Here is an 8,514-nt window from a genome sequence, read left to right as displayed (position 1 = left end):
GTTTTCACTAATATACGCACCTAACATCTAACCATAAAGGTGCGTTAGGGCCAGGCTACCTTCACATCTACAAAGTGTTCAGCTTGACCAAATTGCTTCTGGCCTGAGATGAGCGTAAAATCGAACCCAGTCCCAGTGAGAAGCAAAATCATCAAAGACAAGGGTCAAATGTTACATAAATATCTTCTGGTGTGTTTATTGTCTTAAATTCTGCATACTTTGAGTAAAACAATTATGACATCTTATATTGTACTTCTCCTTTATAATTGATTGATTACATTGGCTTTGAAAACACCAGTGAATCCTGAGAATTAATTAGAATCCAGCTGGGCTTCGTGTCTATTTTGCAAATGGACCACATGGACTATAAATTTAACTATATCCAGCAGCATTCATGTGCACAGTGAAATAAATACACACCCCATGTGTGTGGGAACAGTACTGTATTACCTAGCATCTTACCCTTAAAAGTTTTAATAATTAGGAATAAAGAAAATATTTATAGGAGTTTTTAAAATTCAGTTGTACTTTAGAAATTAAAATTATCCCTGAAATGTTTCACACACATATTGAATGCCTACTCAATATTATACTTAAGACCATGTTAACAATCTTGTACGCCTAGCCTCACACAAGTTTAGTCTAATAGGAGAATTGGATCAGTATTCACCAAATAATTATTGTCCACCTATTTTATACCAAGCACTGCACTGCAGGCTGGATAGTAAGTTCCTCCTTCAAGAGGTGCCCAGTCTGGAAAAAGTTTCAGACGTGAACGGTCAGCCACTAGAGTATAATAGGCGCTACACATCAGGAATGGTGGTGGTACCCAGAGGAAGTGCTCACTCCTGGAAGAGAGGAAAGAGGAGGAGGTGGAAGCAGGCCATCTAGAGCGAAGCTGTCCAAGAGAAACATCAAGAGAACCACATTTGTAACTTTAAGTCTTCTAGTAGCCAGCCACAGATGAAGTTCATTTTAATAATACATTTTATTCAAGCCAGTATATCCTATTATCATTTCAACATATAATCAACTTTTTAAAAATACTAATGAATATTTTCCTTGCAGGACATTTGGTCCTGTCCAAAACATCCATGAGCATAATTGGTCCATGCCAAATGGTTTTGGAAAGGACCAAATATCAAGAACCTTTTGGCATGGGCCAGATGTCTCCATGGATGTTTTGGATAGGACCAAAAATGACCAAATATCGAGAACCTTTTGGCATAGACCGAATGTCTTATGGAAGTTTTAGACAGAACCAAGGGTCTAGTAAACAACATTTTTTCATACTTTTTTTTTTTGCCTACTAATTCTTCATGACCCCATGTGTAGTTTAAATGAACAGCATGTCTCACTCTGAACCTGCCCTCCATACGCATTCACTCACGCATTCACTCGTTTGGCAAACACTGAATAACTAGCACATGTCTGACCTTGTGAGAGCTCAGTGGCTACATGTGGCTCTTGGCTGCCATATTGGACGGCACAACTCTGGAGGATTGGACTGCCAATGGCTGGAAGCCACATGCACTGTCGAGAAACTTACTCACAAATGGACTGAGCTCTCTGAGGGCAGAGGTGGTATAACTCACAGCACTTCCCCAGAATTGTTCTCCCAAGGCTGGACGCACGCTAGTTACTCAGTAAGTGTTTGATGAATGAGTGAATAAACACAGAGGGATGGGGGAAAGACGGTTCCTTGACATAGATATGAATCTTGTAATAGTACAGCTGTGCTTAGGATAAAAGGCAGATTGAGAAAAATAAGAACAGCACTTAGGCTCCACAGAGTTTCTCTGTTGTACAACATTAAATATAAGTCTAAAAACAGTGGTTTTTCTATTGAAGCTTTGAGCTCATATAAATTGTATGGGTGAGAGTAACAGCCAATGAAAGAAAGGGAAAAAAAGAGGAAAGGAAAAGAGAGAGGAGGAGCCTTAATAATCCCCCTAACCTACTGAAAACTGTCATCAGTCATGAAAAGTACTCCGAACGACCTGGTTCAAAACAGAAGAAAATTGCACAGGACAGGGTGGGCCCATCTCCTTTCCCCTCGCATCCAACGCTGTGTCTTCACTTTCAAGGCTGGTGAGATCCGTAAGGCACCTGAATCACCAGCTTGTGATTTCAGATGGGGTGGTATTGACTTTCATGTCCCAACCAGGTGCCTCCAAGTCCTCACCTTCAAAATACTCCAGATCACCCTCAACCAGTCCATCAGCTACAGTCACCAAAGTATCCACCACATTCTTGCTGTCCTGTTCCAGTCCCTAGCAATGCCTGGAAGCTATGTCAGCACTGTCCTGCTTGGAGAAGCTGGAGTCCAGGCTGAGATCACCACTTCAGCATGTCCCCGTGTCACCCAACCACGGAGTGCAGTGAGAGGCCCGGGTTCCTTGAAGAAAGCCGTCACCTGCATCCTTCCATCCATCCGTCCAACATCATGACCCACCCGGCAGAGCCCAGGTCCCTAGTCAAATGCCTCTCTCCCTCCTAGGCTCCAAAGCCTAAGAACGAGGGAACTTGTCGATCAAGTCCTCGAAGGCCAGCCCAGCAGGGCACAGAGCAGGGTGAAGACAGCACAGTTGGTGATGTTAAAACCCAACTATTGGAGACAAATCTGCAGGAGGGTCAAGCAAAGCAGTCTGAGCCACTTACTTCCTAGTGGCCACTTGACCCAAGGCAGATCGGAGCGGCCGGTGGTGTGGAGAGGTGTTTCCACCTGAGGTTCTTTCAGCTGAATCTTTGAGGGCAAAGTTCAGGGTCAAGTTCTCCAGCGAGGCCTAGAGTGCTGTCCTTCTGTGTTGGGGGAAACCAGAGGCGTAGGTAGTGAAATGCCTCGTCTGAATCGGGATTCGTAGCGGGGTAGACCATTCTGCCTTCTCTCCAAGGTGGGCCTGGTTCTACTAGAGGCATAATGTACTTGGGTCATTTTTTGTGACCCAAGTTTCTAAAAAAAACTTGGAGAAAATGAAGTGGGAATGGGAGCAGATCAAGGCAATGATTTTAATCATTTCTTAAGAAGAGAAATTCTCACCCAGAGGACACTTAACCTTGGATGATTAAAAGGGAAAGGATGAAATGAATTCACATAAAGCTTCACACCAAGGCACAGATAAATCTAGCTCTAAAGGACTTCTGGTCAGGGGATGTGAATCAGCTTTTAAAGACTTTTTAGCAAATGTGGCTGAGCAGTTTCATTCAGTAAAGAGAAAAAATGCACTGTGGTTGATAATTGGAACAATATAGTTTTTCTTGACCTTGTCAAGATTAAATGCCTGAAATTCTCCAATCCTGAAACAATAAGGCTGCGTGACGGAGAAGCTTGAACTGCATCACTGTTTTGGAATTAAACAACCATGTGGGGCCTTCTCAGAGGGCCTCTGGGTGGCGGTTACCAGCCTGAGACCCACCCAGGGGCCCCCAACCCCATCCAGCTGAGGGAGGGACGTCCTCCTCCCTCCGAGCCAGACCTGCTCATGTCAGAAGGTGAGTGGCAGTGAGGCTGCTCTTTGATGAGATCCAGTGCCCAGGCCCTGGCGTTCTGTGCAGTAATCCAGGTGTGCTGGACCAGCGTGCACCCAGCCCTGCTGCTCCTGTCCCTGCTGTTAGATGGCTGACTCATCCTCCCCTCCTCTGTCAAGTTACTCGGTTAAGCTAGGGCTTCAATTTCAAAAGCTCGCTCTGTGCTGTGGAATGTCATCTGCTCAGCCTCTCAGCAGAGGCTACACACTTGTTCCAGATGGGGAGGTTCCCCCGGGCGGAGCACGATGCAGTGGGTCCCATCCTGGACCCGGAACCCACAGAAGGAAGTAGTCTCTGTGCTGACAAAACAACGTCGTATGTGTTTTGTCAGCCGGACCCTGTCGTTTCCCTGTTTGGAGCCCCACAGTGCCTTCCATTTTGCGCACAGGCAAAACCGAAGCCCTGACGGTGATTTCCAAGGTCTCCGTGACCCACCCAGCATCCCCGAAGCTCTTCTCCTCCTTCCCTGTCCACTCTGCCCCGTGGGCCTTGTTGACCCTTAACCTGGCTGAGACCCCCCTTCCTCGGGGCCTTCACACTTGCTGTTCCCTCGGCTAGAATGCCCTTCGCCCCAGGATCTGCTTGGTTTCCTCCCTCACATCCTAAGGGCCTCTGCCCATTGTCACTGTTGCATTTCCTGACCCCCGACATGGAATGACAATAGCTCTGCCCTGTCCCTCTCTGCCCACCCCCCCGCCTTATTTTTCTCCATCTGACACATTACCCAGTTACCTGTTTATTAATTCACTGCCTGTCTCTTCCGAAGGAATGTAATCTTCATTCAAGCAGAAACTCTTCACGTCTGCAGTAGTGCTCAGTCCACACAGATGCTCAGTATGGTTTGTTAAGTACCTCTCAGTCACTAGTGACCAGCAGGACCCTTGTCACCTGGTGGCTTTGTGGCATCATCTTCACTTCAGAGTTCAGCCTTGTGAGGTAGATGTCATGATGGTTCCTAAGTTACTGTTATTTTGAAAAGAGCAGATGCTGACTGTGGGCTGGGTACCACAGGCGGATACACCAACTGAGTGGGTCTGGCTCTCCCTGGCAGAGCAGGTGCGTCCTTGTGAAAGCACAGCTGTCCATTGATCCACAGGCAAAATCTGACCAACCACCTGTTTGCGTGGCCTGTGACCTAAGAACGGTTCTTTCATTTTTCAGTGTTTGAGAAAAAAAAGATTAAAACAAGAATAATATTTTCTAATGTGAAAATGCGATGAAATCAAATTTCAGTGCCCATAAATAAAGATTTATTGGAACTCAGGCACGCTCACTCGCTGCATATTATCTATGGCTTCTGTGCTCCATCAGCAGAGGTGAGCTGTTGCAACAGAGACCATATGGCCCAGAAAATCTTAAATATTTACTATCTGGCTACTTACAGGAGAAGTTTGCTGACTGTGGTTTAAAGCAATGCACGGTGATCAGAAGACAGGAGACGGTGTAGAATAGAAGGAACGCTTGGCTGGAAGCAAGAGATAGGACTTCTCCTTCCACGTTTGCCTCTCGTTCTTCTGGGACCTTGACAAGATAATCTCTCAGAGCGTCCATGTCCTAATCTATTGTGGCAGGTGCTCTATGAGGCAACCCCAGTGAATTACACCCTGTATAATCCCTTCCCCATGCATGGGGGCAGAACCTGTGACTTGCTTCTGATCAACAGGCTTCGGCAAACCTGATGGGATGCCACTCCAATGATGACATTCCATCCTATAAGACTCCACCCAGCACACTCAAGGGGGACTCTCCTGCTGCCCATGCTGTGAATGGCCCACAGAGAGGGCCATCTGGCCGGGAGCTGGGGGTGCCCTCAGAGCCAAGGTCTCCATCATACAGCCACTGGGAAGTGAATTCTGCCAACAACAAATGAGCTTGGGGACTTCCCTGGTGGTCCAGTGGTAAAGGATCCGCCTTCCAATGCAGGGGATGCGGGTTCGATCCATAGTTGGGGAACAAAGATCCCACATGCCACGGGGCAACTAAGCCCGCATGCCACAACTACAGAGCCCACACGGTGTGGAGCCACAGCTAGAGAGAGCAAACCAGCACGCCACAACTAGAGAGAAGCCAGCACGCTGCAACAAAAGATCCCACATGCCGCAACTAAGACCTAATGCAGCCAAAAAGATAAAGAAAATAAATCTTAAATTTTTTTAAAATGAGCTTGGAAGCAGTTTCTTCCCTAATTGAGCCTCCAGATGAGATCATAGCCAGGCTGACACCTTGAAAGCAGCCTGTGAGAGCTTGAGCAGAGGACCCAGCTCAGCCATGACAAGACCCCTGACCCACAGAAACTGTGAGTTAATAAATAGGTGTTGTTTTAAGCCACTAAGCTTGTAACAATTTGTCATCTAACAAGAGAAAACTAATACATCTACACAAAAAGGTCTTTGAATTTTATTTTAAATTACCTTAAAATTCTAAGTTTCTCCTTAAGACCTTAGCCTGATGCTAAGAATCACCTAGGATGCTAAGTAATGCACAGGTTCCCATGGCTTTTCCTTTGACATTCTTGCTTTGGACATGCTAGGGGCTGTTACAATCTGTGTGTGTGTGTGTGTGTGTGAGCGTGCATGCGTGTGCACACATGTATGCACAGCCTCCTTTTGCTGCCCTGGGTCTCTGCTCAGTCCAGAGATAGCATGGAGACATTCCCGCCTGCACCCTAAGGGTGACTCCCATGTAATCCAGGAAGGGGGTCCCACTGAGCAGGAGCAGGGAGGCAAGATGACACAAGGCTTTGGGCGAAGCAGTGATGAGCAGCCAGTCCCTGTGGAAGTGGGGGATTCTTGGAAGTGAGTGGCTAGAGATAAAGGGTGAAAGGTGTGTTGGGGGACCCAGTAATGGGTGGCCTTTTATGCTAAAACCTCTCTTTTATTCAGTGGTCAGTGAGGAGTTTTTGAAGGATCTGGAGTACCAGTGTGGGTTGCGGAAAGGAGTCAGATCAGCTGGGATGGCCTCCCTGCCTCAGCATCCTAGCAAAACGGCAACAAGCGGTGATTCCGGGGGGCAGTGCCCCCCCCCTGCAGTTAGGACTTAGGATTAACACCTCACCCTGAGTGGACAGCATCTCCCTGGGCAGCTGCCTGGGCCTGGGCTCCCTCTGCTGCCCTCCCAGGCACGACCGCTCAGTGACTCGTGGTCAGTGCCTCTGGAGTGTCTCCACCACACCCCTGCAGCTCACCCCTGCTGCCTTCCCCGAAAACTGCCCAGAGTCCGATACGTGGGGATGTGTAGGCTGAAGCAGCTAGCTTTCCCCAGGGCCTGCACCCTCTCCTCTTTCTCAGCGTGACTGGGTCACAGCCCAGGGTCCTGGTGCCTCCCTTGGCCATCTCCCTCCCTCTCCTGACACCCAGCTTCCCTCCTCCCACTTCTGACACCCAGATTTCATGTGCTCCAGAGATGTCCTTTTGTGAAAAATTTATTCATTCACTCATTCAACTTTTATTGGGAAATTAGTATTTTGCCAAGCACAGTGCTAAATGATGGTGATAAAAGGTAAGAAGTAACCTCGACCCTCAAGGATGTCCTTCTACTTGAGAGGGAGAGAGCCGGAGATTGATGATATAAACAGGCCATTATAACACGGTGTGTAGTTTGCCATGGGAACACAAAGGCTGAAGCCTCAGTGGCCAGAGGTGGTCAGACAAAGCTTCCAGAAAAGGGTAATTTTTAAAATGGATGATCGGCAGTGAGTGAGCCACACAGGAAATTAAATGTCTGAACCAAGGGGGGGCGGGGAGGTCCAATCCATGCAAATGGATTATGGAACAGATCTGAGTTCCTTTAGGAGAGAAACTAAAAGACTTGAAAATAACCAAGTATGGAATAAAATGAGATGGAGAAATCAAAGGAAACTGAAGTCTGAGACTGTGATCCTGGAAAAATGATGGAGTCATTGATAGGCATGGAATTCGGCAAGAATATCAGTTTGAAGGTGGGGGAAAGTGAGGGGTTAAACACATAGAGATTCCAGTGTTTAGAGAGGAAAGTGGAATATAGTTCGGAAAAGTACGGTCAATGCAGGCTGCGTCAACGTGGCTTTATTGTGTCATGGCCACCAGGGGACCACGTGCCCTCCGCGGGGAATGGGCTGGGAGGATGCTTCCTGACAACTTAATATCCTTATGGGACTTACAGCCAGAAGTCTTGAACTTGAGCCTTCTCATCACTAGCAGCGTTGTTGGCCAAGCGAAGTAACCAACCACTATGACTGTTTCTGTTTCTACATCTGCACAATGTGAATAATTCAAATACACATCTCCAGGGTTGCTGTAACAATCAAATGAGATCATTACAATGAAAATATTTTGGAAAATGGAATGCCGTCTACAAATGTTAGCTATGACGATTGGCATTTTGTTTTTCAGCTTGCTCTCTTTCTCGCCCTATTTTTTTTTTTTTACTCATGGAGATGATTTTTTCCTCCTCATATTTTAGATGGGCACATTCCTCATCATGGCTTTTCTGATTACAAAAGTCACCATGCTCTGCTTCCATAATTCAAACATAGTGGAAACAGATAAGAGAAAAAGAGAACAACTTCCTGTCCCCACCCCCTAGAGATAACCGGGGCTGGTGTGTCCACTTCCCGGACATCTTACCTTGTTTACGAAACCGGTCTTTCCATGAAGCACAATAAAGGGGTGTGAGAAAAACGTCCGTGTATTTTTGTTTCCCTGTAGCCCTTTAAAGTTGATTCAGTGGGGAAATCTTCCCCTGCCACTGGCTAAACACTTGACAGGCCCCTCAATTTTCTCGTTCAGTTTTTAGCAACTAGACTTTTGTGCAATCACAAAACACAGTAGCAAATCAGAAACTAGGTATCCAGTCCAAGATTTTATTCATCAATTCAGGCTTCGTTAGAAGGAGAGACTTCCTTTCCTGCAAGTGATCATCTGGTTTTCTTACTTTTCTCCTCTTCCCTGCTTGCTGGCTTGGTCAAGTGTGGTGAAGACAGGTGAGGGGAGACTCGGACCTCCTTAC

The sequence above is a fragment of the Mesoplodon densirostris genome, chromosome 4 (genome assembly GCF_025265405.1).
Source record: "Mesoplodon densirostris isolate mMesDen1 chromosome 4, mMesDen1 primary haplotype, whole genome shotgun sequence".
Lineage (NCBI taxonomy): Eukaryota > Metazoa > Chordata > Mammalia > Artiodactyla > Ziphiidae > Mesoplodon > Mesoplodon densirostris.
This window is presented reverse-complemented; position numbering follows the sequence as displayed.